The following is an 18,587-nucleotide window of genomic DNA, read 5'->3' on the forward strand; positions in this document are numbered from 1 at the left end:
CCAGCCTACACACCCACACCTGAGAGAGAGGAGTCAACTCAGTGACAGATTGATTGTTTTCGTTTTCTTCTTCTTATACTGCCTATAACCGCATATGAGTCCCATCTGCAATATCATCGAGTTGAGAAAACAGCGTTTGAAGGTATTTTTCTTGTTTTGGTTATTTCACCTGTTAAGCGCAATTTATTCCTATTTTTTCGACATAATATACTAAAATAGACCTTTAATATAACTTATTTATTAAAACTTTGCATTTTTTGTGAAAATTGCAATCAAAAATAAGGTAGAGACTGATAAGCGATTACTTAGGCCATCGAGTAGTTAAATAATCGCATATTAGTCTCAGCTCTTCTTAGTCGCAACCGTTCTGTGATAGAAGTAGTTATGCTACGAATAGCATTTTTCTCGGCTTTCCAATGGTGGTCTTAAAATGAAAATCGGTTGAGGTGCTCATGGTGAAAACGGTGATTTATATCATAAATTCCAATAAGGTGTCTAAATTCAAGATGACTACCAAAAAATTAATGTTTACTTCAAGAATTTCAACCTGCTCTTCATCTTTACAGAACTATGCCATTTGTTAGTTGTTTCATTGCAAATTTAGGAAACATTTCATGATATATATTTCAATATTTTGCTAAAAATTTAACTTTTTGTTTAAACTATCAAGCCCCTTTGCGAACGAGGGGTCCACCGTTTCGAGGTATTAAGAATTCTCATATTTTAACCATTTCCAACCAATCAAGTATAAGAGTTCCAATATTTGAAGACCTCATGTGTCATTAGTGGCCCCGTTTAAACGAAAATTACTCACTTTCTTTGAAACAACCCTGTATTTATTAATTAACTGATGATTTTTAATAATTAAAAAGCGTAAAAACAACAGCAAATATTGTTTATATGGATTGAAGTAAAATATATGGTCATATCCAAGAAAAACATTTGGTGGGACTGATATGCGATTATTTTTAAGATGGGACAATTTGTCTTCATATTTTTTTCAGACTTTTTGAAATAAAAACAGCTTTTTTGTATTCTTAATGGATAGTAGAGCAAGAAAAAGAAAGAATCTGATATTTAACTCAAAAACGATGAAAATGCATATGGGACTGATATGCGATTATAGGCAGTATATTTGATAAAGAAAATTCAAATAGCACCACTTAAATTAAGTCAGCATGTTCGGGTTTGCGAGGGGTTCGAAATTTCATCGCAAATAAATACTTCCCCTGTTTTATTCAATCAAGTTAGTCCGGTTAACAGTGACAGTTCTTACCCGGTTTCACCCGACAGTTCGATGCACGAAAACAATCCCTGTTGGCTCCTCCCTTTCAGATCGAAGATCGACACGAACGATAACGACCAGTGATGCATCAACTTTGCAGCTTTCCGAGGCCTGATGATCAGAAGCACGAAGATATCCATATAACCACCTGGACAAGCGAACATTGAACCAAAACGACTCTATTCTCATCGAAGACCGGTTTTTCTCGGACAAAACCAGCATACGCTTCCTACGGGTGTGGATATCGATTCAAGTCATAACATGCTAGCAGCGTGCGCTAAAAACTATTGAATGTATATAAATTGCAAGTGATCACGATCCTGAGGAGGAAAATGCGTCAAAAGAAAAACAAAGATTGTGAAGACCTACAAAAACTAATCCGGACTAATGGCATGGTAAAGGACACACTGAAACCTTACATGTGTAGAGATGAGGAAGGAAATCCGGTTACAAACGAGCGCGACATGGTTGAGAGGGATTGTGTACCATTCCCCCGAAAACCATTCACCAGAAATCCATTCCCCAGAATTCCAAACCCCAGAATGACCCATTCCCCAGAAAGTAATTATCCCGAAAATACCATTCCCCAGAAAGCCACTTCCCAGAACCTACCATTCCCTAGAAAATTTTGTCTCAGAATGAGCCACTTCTTAGAAAGTTATGATAGATCATTCGGGCGAGCATCACTGGGCCGAATATCAATAGCTCTACTAACACTGGCTCGACTGTAATTCTAGCGGTTTGGAGTATCTCACCGTTTCAGTTGTGAATCGTTACGAGGACTAAAGGTTTGTAACTAACGGTCAGTAAACCTAGATAAACGAATAAGAGGAGGTGTTTCCTGCCTAAAAAACAAAAACAGTTGTCACACTGTGTTGTGAATCAAACAGTTAGAATCAACATGTAATCAGTTACTATGATTGAGTATAAAGAACAAACAGCTGGAATTTATTGCGATACCGAGCAAGCACCATATTCAAAACAGTACCTAATTCCGAACAGTTGCAAATTTTTCATAAATATTGACAAAATTCAAGCTGTTTAAGCAATTTAATCACTACATCTGATGATTTCATATTATTAAAATGGTTTAAATAGCTAGAGTTCTATCAATATTTAAGAAAAATTTGCAACTGTTCAGAATTAGGTACTGTTTTGAATATGGTGCTTGCACAGTAACTGAATGAAGATTTCCAGGGCCTGCACTGCACAAAAGCATTGTATTGAACCTTAGTTCGCCCCTTTTTTGAAACGCGCGCCAACGCCAACGCGCGCGTAATTTGGACACGGCATAAACTTTATTGGAAGCTTCAAAATGGACAAGTGCGGAAGAGGTTCAAACAATTGGCCTTACGTAGTTTGCCTTGGCACAACCTAGAAAATTTTCCCCTTTATCCCGATCGCTTGATCTAGATAATTAGAACGTCGGAGCATAATTCTATGGGCTTTGTTTGCGATAAACTGTTACATGGTTGTTTACCGCAATTACTTTCGTTAGTGAATTTTCGTGCAGTAAAAGGATCCCCACCAATAATTCTACCAATTCGGCCTAGTCAATTGTTGGGTATATGCTATCCTTACTCACTGCTGCTCGTTCGGACTTAACTAAAGGATAACCCCTACTAGTCAGTAAGCCTAGGAAAACGCCCGCACCTAAATAGTGGTGGTTTCTGCGGGGGAGATGCCCACCGCAGTGACCGGCGTTTCCGACGGCGAGTCGCCGACGAACACTCGTGGCCTACGGCCATCTCGCCCTGAATCATCTAGGTGACGCTTGCTACTAATTCGGTAATAAGCGTGACTCGGGAATCGATTGCATGAAACCCCTGCTTCTGCTTCCCTTCGGATTATAGATGATTTAGGGCGAGATGGCCGCAGGCCGCGAGTGTTCGCCGGCGACCCGCCGTCGGAAGCCCCGGCCACTACGGGGAGGCTGTCCCCCCCCCCCCGCAGAAACCACCTTCATTTAGGTGCACGCATTTTCCTGGGCTTACTGACTAGTAGGTGTTATCCCTTAGTTTAGTCCGAACGAGCGACAGCGACGAGGCCGAAACTTAAACACCTCGGCTAAAATTCGTTTTCCTAGTTTTACTGAACTCTAGTTACAATCCTTTAGCCATACCCCTCGCAATAATTTACACTTCGAAATTATTAATCGGCAAAGCCGCTGTAGCCTTTGCCTGGTCGCAAATGTCCTAGGCAATGCTCACCTGCCGAAGAAGGACCAAAATGTAGCCTTTGTTTGGTCGCAAATGTCCTAGGCAATGCTCACCTACGGCAGATGATCGATTCTTCCATTATTTGCTGGGGAACTTCAAGGCCACAACTTGTAATCAACAGCACACCGAAATAATTTAAACAATTTTAACTATACTATAATTTATATTTAACTATTTGAAGATGTTGAAAGAAAAAACTTAAAGAATTTACGAGCTTGAGAAAATTGCTTCTTGTCCAGGCTTCAGATCGTTCGAGAATGTGGAAAATTTGCATTTCGCCTACTGCGATCACCAAACAACTTCCGTTGCGAGGAAACCTGTTATTCCGGCGCCGGCATGGGGACGTTTACATTTTACGTACCAGTGTCGCCAACATTATCCAAACCAGGAACCGAACGGATGGCTTGCAGCAGCACAACTTTACTTACTGGTCTTGTATATGTAGATTTCGCTGTTTTCACGGAAACTGTTCTCACCTTATCTGGTCCATAATATACTTTTTCAATTAACCCCTTTGGCCAGTTTCCACGGTGCAAAGACTCGTCCACCAACAGCCACGTAGCCAGAGTTGGGGCCAGGAGCCCTATCTTGGCTCCTAATACATTATATGCAAATCTTGCTGCTTATAAATATAGTACATCACGATACATTTAGTAGTATTGTAGTTCTAAACGAAAAATTATGCATATAAAACAGTTAAAATCAAAATTGGGCCCCCGGGCTCCTCCTTCTGGCTACGTGGCTGTCCACCAACATTACCAGATCGCCGACACAGTATTCATGGTACTTCCTATTGTCAGGCCATTTGCGATTCCTAATTAACTCGGCCACCCATCTACGCCAAAAACGGTCAGCATAAATTTGAGAATGTTTGTAAGCTGCGCGACAATTCAGCTCTTGCTCATCAAACTTGTGGTTAAACTGGATGGAGTTATTTCGACCTAGCAGCAACATATTTGGCGATAACGGTTCGGGTTCCAGAGGATCATCTGGAACATGTGTCAGCGGTCGATTGTTGATGATATTCATCACCTCACACAAAGCAGTTCGTAGCACTAAATCCGTTGGATGACTCTCGCAGCATTACACGAAGAGCACACTTTACGGAGCGAACCAAGCGCTCCCAGCAACCTCCAAAATGGGGAGCACTAGGTGGAGTGAATTTCCACTCCACGCCTCGGACGCGCAAATAATCCTCAATCTGCGGCTGGTCCAGAGTTTTTATCAGCTTCTTCAGTTCCTGATCCGCGCCAGTGAAGCTAGTCCCGTTATCGGTCATGATACACTGCAGTAAACCCCGAATAGTCATGAAACAACGTATAGCCATTATACAGCAACTGGTGTCAAGCGATGGAACAACTTCTAGGTGTACGGCCCTGGAAGTCAAGCAGGTGAATAACACCACCCACCTTTTCTCCACACGTCGGCCAACCTTCACACACAAAGGACCAAAATAATCGATCCCCGTATTGGTGAACGGGAACACGAACGGGGTCGTCCTTTCAGGAGGAAGATTTCCCATTTGTGGAACTCTCGGCTTACCTCTGAGCTCTCGGCACCTTACACAAGACATCGTCTGTTTCTTAACCTGGGAACGGAGCTTTAAACTTCGATAACGTTGTTTAATGTTGTTGATTACAGTTTCTAATCCTTGATGTGCGTTTGCGATGTGATGCAGGCGAATCAACAATGTAGAAAACGGGTGATTGTCAGGTAAAATCACAGGATTGTTAACTTCGAATGATTTTCTATTATCCTGCACACGACCTCGCATACGGATTATCCCATTATGTAGGAACGGCGAGTACGTTCTCAAGCGGCTACCAATCTTCACATACCCTGTCTGCTTCAAACTACGCACCTCTTCACTGAATGTCTCTGCCTGTACTTTCCGGTTCCATGCATTTTTAGCATCAGTTATATCTTTCAAAGTAATACTCCAGTGTTTGGGCCTCTCATGTTTTGGTAACGACCAGATTTTTCCTATTTTCATATGGTATGCAGCAGGCTTGGCATACACTTTTTGCTATGATTTTGCTCTTTTGATTACTGCAGCTCAGCTAAGCAGAATTTGAAAAAGTGGTGTATTGGGCATTTGTAGAGCTAGTAATTATCTATAATATTGCTGAAGAAAGTAAAGTTTTATCTTTAGTATTTACGACGCTATAGGCCTGCAACGCCGTTGGTAGCAAAAAGAGCGCTCTTTTTGCTGCCAAGAGGGTAGCAGCCTTATAGCCAGTGACGTAGCCAGGATTTTCGTTTGGGGGGGGGCAAGCCATTTTTTTATTAGAGAAGCCTCTGGAGGGAGGCCAAGTTATTATGCAGAAAACCATTGGTTTAAGTAATATATTTAATGCTTATGTTACGGAATTTTCTTTCAAATTCATTAATTTATTTATTTAACTAAGTAGTCATGTAACAAAAGTAACTTTCTAATGGTTTTCAAAAGTTTGCATACAATATGATTTCTGCTAATTAGTTTGCTGTTGAGAAGAATGTTTTGCAGGATTTTTAAAGGCTGCATAGCTTCTGGCACTCTCGCATCGAGCCTACTTTTCCCTCCGCAAGACGCTTTTTTTGTTTAGATTATAGTCACTTTAACCAGCTTTGGGTCATTCGTGACTTCTGCGGGGTTGGGATTTGAACCCGGGTCCTCAGCGTGAGAGGCGTGAATGCTAACCACTACGCCGGGACTGACCCCGCAAGACGCTTTGATCAAGGAGCATATGCCGCACAAAGCTAATCTGGCCGGTAGTGCTATTCTTCAGCTGACGAATTTCTCATCGAATCTCTTCGACATCGGGAGCCGGCACGCAGTTGTCGTTTGTAGGCACTCCGAGGTTAACTTCCGTTACGTCTCCTATTGCTTTATCGCTGTATATTGAGGTGCTCATCAAAATACAACTTCCACCTGTCGACCACCTCGCGCTCGTTTGTGCTTAGATCCCCTCCCTCGTCCCTACACATGTCTGGTTTAGATGTGTAGCCCTTATGAGTTGGGTTCACCTTTTTGTAAATCTTGCGCGTGTCATTAGCCCGGAATAGTTGTTCCAGCTCCTCACGATCTCTGTCCTCCTTCTGGCGTTTCTTCCTCAGGATCATGGTCAACTCATTCCGCACTCGTCGATACTTGGCCAAATACTCTCTTGTGGATATGCTTAGACAGTTTTTCTAAGCTCTTTCTTTCCTCTCTATCGCTTCCCAAGTAACCAAAAGTTCCGATAAAAGGGGATTTTTTGGCTTAATCAGCCAACGAAACGATCATGAATAGAACTCTATTCAACTTCATTTTTAAGTAATTAACCGTACTTTCAAGTTCGTATTTCATGTTTATACTTCGAAGGGAATACAAAGTAACTTCTAACAGAACTAGAAAGTTCGCAAAAAGTCGCTATATAGAACACTGTTCAGCCCTAAAAGAAACTTAAATAATTTTCAAAATAAAAAAGATTGGGGGAATATTTTTCCACTTCTTCCTGTTTTGCAGATTCATGACATTTCTCATTCACTAAGGTATTTAATTTCGGTTAATTATCGACTGTTTTTTTTATAAATATTAATTTATTGTAACTTACCACACACCTCCAACATAAACCTCGGGGATTTGAACTCGAGTACTTCTTTTCGGTGACTTTGACGCATACCACTGCTCCGTTGCTGGAATATGCGATTTGCATCGTTTTTATTCGATGTGCTAATTTCTCATTTATCACAGCCCCGAAACGAACTTACACTTAACCCTAGAGCGGTCGCGTTAAAAAAAGTTACGTAAGCGGTCGCGTCGTGTACTGAGTACACGGCGAATAATACTGCCTATATCTCAGGACTGACATGAGATAAAAGGCTGCGGTTTTCGACAAAGTTGTTTATCTATTTAAGACGCATCTGGAAACGAACAATAAAGTTTGAAAACTGATCCACTAGATGGCGCAAATGACAACCAAAACAAATGATTCTAGAATCTCGATGCTAGATTCTCTAAAATATCAGGACTGCCAAGAGATAGCAGCTTGCTGTCTTTGGCAAAGTTGTTTATCTGGACGAGGTCAATCTGACTGCGGACAATAAAATTCGGAACTGATACGATAGATGGCGCTTATAACAAGCATATTGATTTTTTTTGGAATATCTCAGAGTCGTGACGAGATAGAATGTTATTGTGTTCTACAAAGTTATTTGTTCGAACAAAACACATTTGGTAATGCATAACAAAGTTTGAAACTGTCTCACTAGGTGGCGCACGTGGTCAAATTATAATCTTATGATGATATCTCATGACCATGATACGATAGAAGGTTGCGGTTTTTGACAAAGTTGTGTGTCTAGACAAGACGAATTCGAAAATGTTGGGTTAAATTCGAAACTGTCCCGCTAGATGTCGCAATTGGTAAAATCATATTTCTTTTTGTGATATCTCAGCTTATGTCGAATAAACGGTAAAATGGCTTATCTGGTCTGGTAGAGAACACCAAAATGTTTGCAAATAGTATTCTTTTGGCGATTTTCCCAAAACAGAGTTTGTGAATCATCGACAGTGTTGACAAACTGAATAATGCACATATCTCACCTAGAGATACATGATACTTATTCAACTTACCCAAGGAGCACACTTACGATACTTTTACTTATACCAATTTATTAATGATTCACATTCGTTGTATAACAATCAGTTGTACAGTTTTATAATGAGTATGTTATTAAGGAAGTTTGCTATGGTATGTTGAGGTAATGCTTTAAACATTAGAATGTTAGAATTATGTTGACACTTACCATAAAACAATACAAAACGAGCATTTGTTTGTTTTATTTCCTGCTATGATAATGAGAATGAAAAATGTGCATTAGATTCCTAACAATCCCGTAATATTCTTATTACGGTCACTTATATCATACAGAAAATAACACACACGTAATACAAGGAAAGAGTAAAGAATTCGAGCCCAATGAAAAAAGTAAGCTGTATACAAATGAGTATCAAGAGAGTGCACTTCAGTCGTGTTGTCGCGTTAGCAAAACAAATAGCTTTGGTTCTATCATCACGCATACGTTAATAATTGCAAGCATCAACGTTGCCATTAAGCCTGCCCGTCATGTTTGCTCCGGGCTACGATGCTGGCCCAACAAGCCAGTCGTCGTATGTTCGAGTCTCGACTGGGCGGTGCCGCTTAAGAGTTAATAGGATCTTTGCACTAGCCCAGTGATTTTTCTGTACTCTAATAACCGGCAGCGAAGTATTTCGATAAAGAAGGGTCAAGTTCTGAAGCACGTTTATACCCATGCATGGTTTTGGTTTGCTAATAAATCTAGATTTCACCAGATTTTTTTATTGCATGCCAGACAAAGTTCAAAATCTTCCAGATATTTAGTAATGTCCCAGATTTTTACCAGATTTCTGTTTCTCCGTTCTGCAAAGGAGTCATCACTCCTAATTTTAGACAACATTTTATATCTATGTTGAACACAACTGGCAAGACATTTCCCGAAAAAGTCCTCCCCATCGGTCAAATTGATCGCCAGATTTTGGCCAGACATTTATTCGTGTTTACCAGATTTTCGAATAAACCTATTAGCGACCCTGGAAAGAATAGGGACTCAAACACTCTAAAATATTTTTGAAGAATGTTTCCGTCACATTCCGGCAGCACGGGTTTCCAGGAATCTTTTCCTGGTGATATTTCTATATAGACGATGTAGACGACGAAATTGCTTCGTCAAAAGCATTTTGATCAGTCTGTGCTCTTCATCTTGTCTTTTGATAAAAGTTGAAGCAATACGTATCAATTGCTTCTGTCAGGGAACCATAAAAATAGCTGTTGATTGGCTGGAATTGACAACGCAATCAATGATAAAAGGACAACGATGCGTTATCTAACGTGTTTTGACTACAGAAACCACTTTGTAGCGAACAGCAGTGTTCTATGTCATCATGGTTCCGCAATATTCCGAAAATAATTTGATTTTCTCATCATCTCCACCTACTACTGACTTAATCCCGAATTTTATTTACCATCATCGGAAGTATCTTGACCTGATAAACAACTTTGTCGAAAACATCAACCTTCTATCTCGTCATGGTTCGGAAATATCGCCAAATGAATTAAATTTCACCGTATACTCCATCTAGCGGACTAGTTCCAAACTTCAGAGTTCGTTACCAAATGCGTCTCGGGTTTACAAACAACTTTGTAGTAAATAGCAACCTTCTAGCTCATTACGGTTCTAAATATTCCAAAATGAATTTAATTTCTTCATTATTAGCGCTATCTAGCGAATCAGTTCCGAACTTTGTTGTATATCACCGGATGTGTCTTAACTAGATAAGCAACTTTGTCGAAAGTCGCAGCCTTCTATCTCTTCACAAACTTGAGCTATTGCCCGCCGTGTACTCAGTACACGACGCGACCGCTTGTGTAACTTTTTTCATTTCAAAAAAGTTACGTTAGTGGTCGCGCTGGTGTACTGAGTACACGCGCGCAGACACGCCATTTTCACAAGCATCTTTCGACCACTTTTTTCATTTCTTTTTGCTATATTTTGGCATCATTAGAAAGAGGAAGAGTAGATCTTCGAATACAACCAAAACCTGGTGTGATTTGATTAAAATTTCGATGATTTTTTCGCGGTTTTCGAAAACGCGTGTACTCAGTACACTAGCGCGACCGCTCTAGGGTTAAGAGAGATGGCGCAATGCATCAGGATAGGCTTGCAACGAGGAACGCTCGGGTTCAAATCCAGTAGCGGTCGGTATTAGTTAGGCTTTTTTTAAATGGTCTATCTTAATCGCATGAACCGACTTTACAAAAGTTAGGAGGCGGAGGTAGAAAATGGAAAAGTATAAAAATAGAATTACAAGTGCTGTTTTATAAACTTTTGCCAAAGTTTCTTCAGAAGCTGCTTAGCGCTCTATGCAGCGAACTCAGGGCAACTTTGAAGTTCGGTTAATTACTAGTAAAGCTGCTTAACAAGCTAAAGCTTTATAGACATAAAGCTTGTTAACCTTCCTTAGACACCATTATCCGAACTCTAAGTTACTTTCAAGTTGCATGTTGAACTTCCAAGCTGCATGCTGGACTTTCAAGTTGCTACAGATATTAACGGTACTTTAATGAGAATGAAGCTCGGTTTACAAATGTTGTGTCTGGTTGTTCAGCAAGAAAGTTCTGCGGAACTAAATTTGAACCAAATATGAACTTTTAAGTTTGTTCCTTAAGTGAAATTCGAACTTTTGGTTGCTTGGGTTGTTGGCATTTCCCGTCAAACTAATCTTTTCGTGCACTCGAGGTTTCCACTCCTAGCACCGCGGTTGCGGCCTCGTTGACGGCAGAGCATATCATGCTCCATCCGTTGTCGAAGGTCGAAGCATCTAGCTCCACAGAAAAAGGCAGAGCCTCATCCGGCACGCGCGCGTAGTTTTCAGCAACTGGCGGGTTGTTTAGCTGCCGAATGTTTAACCGAGGAGGGCGACTTTGTCGTGAGGTATAAACCGTCGATAGATTTAAGCGCACGTGTACTGCTACTAGATAATGGTCCGAGTCGATATCCGCACCCCTTAGGGAGCGTACGTTGTTGATGTTCGAGTAAAACCGACCGCAATGAGAATATGGTCGATTTAGTTCGAAGTTTCTTTGTGGGAAAAGAAGCTGCTTCTGATCACCAAGTCTCGGAAAGCTGCAAAGTTGTTGCATCGCTGGCCGTTGTCGTTCGTGTCGATGTGCAGGCTATGGGGCCCGATCACCGGTCTTTGCATTCCCGATGACAGTCTTGATGTCCTGTCGTGACGCATAGAACACTTCCTTCTCGTCGTTGGGTCTACCTTCGTGTGGGCAATATACCCCAAGCAACCAAAAGTTCGAATTTCACTTAAGGAACAAACTTGAAAGTTCATATTTGGTTCAAATTTAGTTCCGCAGAACTTTCTTGCTGAACAACCAGACACAACATTTGTCCGAGCTTCATTCTCATTAAAGTACCGTTAATATCTGTAGCAACTTGAAAGTCCAGCATGCAGCTTAAAAGTTCAACATGCAACTTGAAAGTAACTTAGAGTTCGGATAATGGTGTCTAAGGAAGGTTAACAAGCTTTATGTCTATAAAGCTTTAGCTTGCTAAGCAGCTTTACTAGTAATTAACCAAACTTTAAAGTTGCCCTGAGTTCGCTGCATAGAGCGCTAAGCAGCTTCTGAAGAAACTTTGGCAAAAGTTTATAAAACAGCACTTGTAATTCTATTTTTATACTTTTCCATTTTCTACCTCCGCCTCCTAACTTTTGTAAAGTCGGTTCATGCGATTAAGATAGACCATTTAAAAAAAGCCTAACTAACACCGACCGCTACTGGATTTGAACCCGAGCGTTCCTCGTTGCAAGCCTATCCTGATGCATTGCGCCATCTCTCTTAAGTGTAAGTTCGTTTCGGGGCTGTGATAAATGAGAAATTAGCACATCGAATAAAAACGATGCAAATCGCATATTCCAGCAACGGAGCAGTGGTATGCGTCAAAGTCACCGAAAAGAAGTACTCGAGTTCAAATCCCCGAGGTTTATGTTGGAGGTGTGTAGTAAGTTACAATAAATTAATATTTATAAAAAAAACAGTCGATAATTAACCGAAATTAAATACCTTAGTGAATGAGAAATGTCATGAATCTGCAAAACAGGAAGAAGTGGAAAAATATTCCCCCAATCTTTTTTATTTTGAAAATTATTTAAGTTTCTTTTAGGGCTGAACAGTGTTCTACTTTTTGCGAACTTTCTAGTTCTGTTAGAAGTTACTTTGTATTCCCTTCGAAGTATATACATCAAATACGAACTTGAAAGTACGGTTAATTACTTAAAAATGAAGTTGAATAGAGTTCTATTCATGATCGTTTCGTTGGCTGATTAAGCCAAAAAATCCCCTTTTATCGGAACTTTTGGTTACTTGGGTACGTTTATGATGGTGTAGTTGAAGAAACGGCCTTTTATCCTCAACACGTGCATCCTCTCGTTGATCACTTTCCAGTGCATTACGCGATCCTGCATTTTGCTCAACAATACGAAGCCCGTTCCCAGCTCGTTGGTCGCTCTACCGCTCTAGAAAAGTTGGGTTTTGCTGCCACGGATCCTCCACACCTTCTCACCTTTGTAACAGACCTCCTGCAGTGCCACGATGCCAAACTTTCGGGGTTCTAACTGATCGAGCAGCATCCTATCGCCACCAACGAAATTTACAGGGTGGCCACTCAGTAGGGAAAATCGGGAAAACCGGGAAAAAGTCGGGAATCACTAACAGTCGGGAAAAAACCGGGAAAAAGCCGGGAATTTCACAAATAAACCGGGAAATACCCGCCCGAGAAGTTTTTTTTTTCAATAGCTGCATTTTTTCAATCAAAATCTTCAGGGCGCCTTTCAGGTTTTTTTCATCTCGCCACTTCAGTTTGAGTTCAGCTCAGTTCATTCGGCTCACTTCTTCGGAATTGTGATTTGAACCCGAACCCCGCTCCACTATCCTCTAGGTTCGATTAACAGCGTCCAATTGACCGAAGTGTGTTAGTTCGGCTGGTCAATACGTACTTCGTTTACTTACGAGTTAGATCGACACCAAACTAGCAAATGGCACCTTCACTAGTCGTTCACCGAGCGGAAAACAAAATATTCCAAAATCTTATGGAGACTTGTGAGGCATTATTAGGGGCAAGTCACCCATAACCGGACACTTAAGGATTTTGACATATATAAAAGCAACACATAACTTCACTTTTTTTCACTGGAAGAGTAATATAGAAAACTATTTTCCAATAAAAAAGGATACATGTACTTGAATCACTAATGAACCATTTTAGAAGCGAAATGAGAAATCGATAAAAATCATTACTTAAAAATTGTGTCTCCCAATACCAGACACTTATCAGAAATCATAATGTAAACCAATTAAGGACTTATATTTCTGAATAAAACATGCTAAAATGTTTAAAATCTCTTATTGCTTGCATACTTGCATACTTGAATGAAACAGGCTGCTTTGCTTTTCCCGTGTAAATCTTATGGGAGGGTTTGCTCTAACTCTTTTATTTATGGCACGTGTCCCACCCCAGTGTGGGATGGAACCTTGACACGCCAGTAATTAACCTTCTAACGGGCATTTCGTTGTTTGACTGGCAAGAATACATCCTTGGAACTCCAGTCTAGGTACTGTCTGAGATTTTAAGGGTGCCACTCTCGATTTGGCGTAGACCAACGATACCTGTGCCTTCCCTTCTCGTCGATGAACCATATAAACAACGCAAGCAAAGGCTTTATCGCTCGCGTCACAGAATGCATGTAACTCGATATTAGTTATTCTGTCCAGATCCGGAAAATAATACCTTGGAAAACGGATTTCCTTCAGCTTTGCAGTCTCGTTAAACCATTCTATCCATCTCGGGACTAGACTGTCCGGAATCTCGTCATCCCAACCAGACTGTAAACGCCACAGCTCTTGAAAGATTATTTTCAGTTGAATCATAATAGGACTCAGCACATCCAATGGGTCAAGTACGCTCATAATGAATTTTAACAATTGTCGCTTAGTTGGTATCTTCTCACCAGTCCGGAAGCTTTCCTTCAGCATTGGAAAGTCCAGCGAAAATACAAAATGATCAGTAAAAAGATCCCATCTAATAATACCAAGCACTCGGGTGCGATTTTCTTCTCTTTCAGCTAGTAAATCAGGATCCAAAGAATCAAGCAGGACATCAGAATTTGATTTGACGAAAACTTAACCAATCTGAAACCTCCGTGATCGTGAACCTTGACAACACGTTGAACCAATTCGATGGCTTCTTCTTCAGTGTCGGCGCAATCGAAAAAATCATCAACGTAATGCTGCTCCACAACGGGTCGTTCAACACCAGGATAACTCGAAGAAAAAGTTCCTTCGCATTAAAATTTTTAACTAATTGTGCCGTGGAAGGAGATGAAACTGCACCGAAAATCATCACCATCATTATGTACACGCTGGGAGATTCAGAGCGGTCCATGCCACGCCAAAAAAAACGTTGAGACTCCTGATCTTCCCTTCGGATAACGACCTGATGGAACATCTCTTTTATGTCCGCAACAAAGGCTATCTTCTTCCTTCTTGCTCGCATCAGTACCGCTACCAATGGTGGGACAAAGTCAGGCCCCTTTAACAACAGGTCATTTAACGAAAATCCATGCGACTTAGCTTTTGCGTCCATGACTATACCGCTTACTACACTGAAATGCGGCAAGTATCAGGTATAAGGCGGTTCAGTCAGCTCCTCCGGATTCAGCTTTCTAGCGTAACCCTTCTCGACGTAGTCCTGTATCTTCTTGCAATACTTTTCAGCGTAAACAGGATCAGAGTCCATCTTTTTCTCGATGATCTTCAATCGATGTAAGGCTTGAGGCTTGCTATCCGGAAAAGTGAGGTTGTTGTACTTGTAAACCTGGCCCACCTCGAATCGCTCTTCACTACGGGTGATTGTACGATTTAAAATATCCAGAGCACGTTGATCTTCATCAGAAATCTTCGGACATTGACCAGTAATGCCAAAGTCTTCCACTTTGTACATTCGCTTTACCAAATCCGTCAGCTCGATATCATTATCGGAACACAGAAAGATATGTTGATCGTTGTATGCAGCTATGTTAGGATCAATCATACCGTGAATTGTCCAACCTAGATGGCAGCGTGTCAACTGCAATCCATTTAATGAATATTGAACCGTCTTCAGAGGCACAATAAGACCAGCGTTGTTCGAGCCAATTAGCAAACTGGGATTAGCGTCCTGAATCGCAATCAGTTTGTCTTCATCCAGCATTGGATACAGCAGTTTTATCTTCGCAACATCAAATTTCACTAATGGTAGATCCATGTTTTCTACCGTATAAACGTTATTTATGTCAAACCATTTGGCTTGTTCAGACGGCCCAGAAATATGGAATGACAACGTCATCGAGTTCTCCTCCTTGTGTGAAATCGCGTTGGTCCATCGATAGTTATTGGAAGAAATTGGTCCTTGCAATCCAATTCTCTTAGCTACGGCGGCATCCATCATTGATAAAGAAGACCCTTCATCGAAAAGAGCGTATATCTCTGCGACTCCTCTTGCAGCTCTAATTTTCACTTTTCCTACACGCAGTAATGTGTTCAGGCTTCTATCATTCACGTTGTACACATTCGACGGGTTAGCTTTCGTGTCAACACGGCCAGACGTGGAACTTCTTGAAGGTTCATCGATATGCACCAATTCGTGATGATTCTTCTTGCAAATAGTACACTGCTTTCCAGTTCTGCAGTTTCTTCTGGTGTGATCTGACTTAAGACAAATGTAGCATACCTTACAGGAATTCGACACCGATCGCCATTGAGGAATAGATAACTTTCTGAATTGTTCACATTTTTCCAGACTAATGTGCGACCTTGCAGAACACAGGGGACATTTTGTGGCACTTTCTTCATTATCGCGGCTGTTAACGTTGAGGACAATCGGTTTTGACTTCGCTTGGTAGCCTGTTTTCTTGAAGTTGAACACAGGATCGAGACTTGCAAGTTGGTTGTCCATTTCTTCCTCCAACCAACGAGAAAAAATATGGAAATCAATGATTATTCCTTCTTTCATCAAAGCTGCCTTGTGTCGCACCCACATCTGCTTACTAAAAGCAGGTAATTTGTCAGCCATGTGCGAAATTAATTCAGGAGTCATCAAATAACTATTCGCTTTGACATTCTGCATTGCTGCTTTAGTTCCGATTATGTACTGCATTGTAAAATGTGCGAAACGATTCAATGTTACCCTCCTTGACGTTTTCTAAATTCCTCAGTGCATCGAGTCTATTTGCTACAATCCACTCAATGCGGCCAAAATTCGATTTCAACATCCTCATAATCTGCTCGACATTCTCGTGGGACGAAAGCAACGCTTCTACTGTTTTACGCGCTTTCCCTTGTAGCGCCTTATTCAATCTTCTCAAGTTATCACGATCAGTGAGATTATACTCTTCAGTAGACATTTCGATTTTGCAGGGCTTTAAACGCTTGAGACAGTATTTCGTTAACACCAGGTTCAGTTAACGGGTAACGGCCTTTCATTATGTTGCGTTCTTTCGTGAAGCGACGGACGATTCGGACGAGCTGCTTCTGATTCGTGGAACTACTTCGTGACACGACTCGGCGCGCTGGTGTACACACTCGATTTGCTCGAAATGCTTCCGATCCGGCTCGAAGGACAAAAATGTAGCCTTTACCTGGTCGCAAATGTCCTAGGCAATGCTCACCTGCGGAAGAAGTACCAAAATGTAGCCTTTGGCTGGTCGCAAATGTCCTAGGAAATGCTCTCTGCGGAAGGACCAAAATGTAGCCTTTGCCTGGTCGCAAATGTGCTAGGCAATGCTCACCTGCGGAAGAAGGACCAAAATGTAGCCTTTGCCTGGTTGAAAATGCCCTAGGTAATGCTCACCTGCGGAAGAAGTTCGATTCTTCCGTTATTTGCTGGGGAACTTCAAGGCCATAATTTAAACAATTTTAACTATACTAGGTATAATTTATATTTAACTCTTTGAAGATGTTGAAAGAAAAAACTTGAAAAATTCACGAGCTTGAGAAAATTGCTTCTTGTCCAGGCTTCAGATCGTTCGAGAATGTGGAAAATTTTCATTTCGCCTACTGCGCTCACCAAACAACTTCCGTTGCCAAGGAAACCGGTTATTCCGGCGCCAGCATGAGGACGTTTACATTTTACGTACCAGTGTCGCCAACAGCCGCTGTTCTAGAAACTTCAATCCGCTGGTGTTACATTCGGGTATGTGGAGTTCAGGTTATTGGGGACACGGTGAAACATATTCTTCTTTTTCTAATTTTGCTTCTAGTTGTAAGCCAGCCCTTTTTATTTCTAACTTTCTTTCTGGGGAATGGTTTTCTGGGGAATGGCTTTCTAGGGAATGGCTCGTTCTGGGGAGTGTCTGTCTGAGGAATAGCATATTCCGGAAAATGGTACATCCGGAATGATTTTCTGGGAAATGGGTTTCTGGGAAATGGTATACAATCGATTGAGAAATCTTGCACCTCTGTTCACTCCTATAGGTACCTACCTCCACGTAACCTTTGTTGTACGCAGACAGGGAAGGTAGGGGCTACTCGGGGTAGAGCGACCGCCGGCACATCGCCATTTTTCAGTGACTGAATCTGAAACGTCAAAACACTGGTCATGAAATCACTTCATAGAAAATCTATGCGACGGCCATTGTTGTTTGGGGTACAATACTGACGGGTCCATCTTAATGGGGGTACTGTCAAACTCTGTAGACCAAAATAGCGATGTCGAGGAGGTGGGATAGAGGAATTGAGTTACTGAGACCAGAGTCACACGCGGCCCTGATGTTGTAAGAATCGATAAACGAAAGATTTAGAACCCGAACCCAGATTTAGAACATATGTTAGAGGCCTCACACACTGCAATCCAGCGTAACGCGCCAACAGCTGTTGCAGGAGAGTTTCCGCAGCCAGCTGGAGAAAATCCAAATTGGGAACATTCAAATCCACTTGAGCGACTTGAACGCGACGCGAAAGTTGGCTCAAAAAAGTGGACCTTGAACACGTTATGGGGGAAACCATGGCATAGAAGAAACGCTTGCGCGTCGCACGTATCCACCGATAAGAGAAAGTTGGGTATCGCTTCGACCGGCATTAAGGACGCCTTCATCACAATCAGTGGCGAAACTCTCGGTAGTCGCCGGAAGTCGGTTGATAGTTTCCCGTGTAAATGGGCCAAACAATCAGCTGTGGAGATAGCGATCGAAACCTCAACGAATGGATAGATAGTTTCAGAGTGACAACTACTTGCTCTTGATGCTAGTGGACAATTTAATGTATATTACCGCCTAAAGTAAAGTATTGTCACTGCAAAACTGGCTATCTTCAATAATCCACTGCTCAGGATTGCTAATAAATTTATCAGAAAATTTAACAAATCAGGCAAAAAGTACAAATCCGGCTTCATATGTCGGAAAACCGGCCTTTTTGCCGGATTGACCGGCCACCGGCTTTGCAAGTGAAAAACCGGTCGAGCCGGCCAAAAACCGGCCACTTGGCAACCCTAGTTCG

Source organism: Sabethes cyaneus, chromosome 3 (genome assembly GCF_943734655.1).
Source record: "Sabethes cyaneus chromosome 3, idSabCyanKW18_F2, whole genome shotgun sequence".
NCBI classification, from domain to species: domain Eukaryota; kingdom Metazoa; phylum Arthropoda; class Insecta; order Diptera; family Culicidae; genus Sabethes; species Sabethes cyaneus.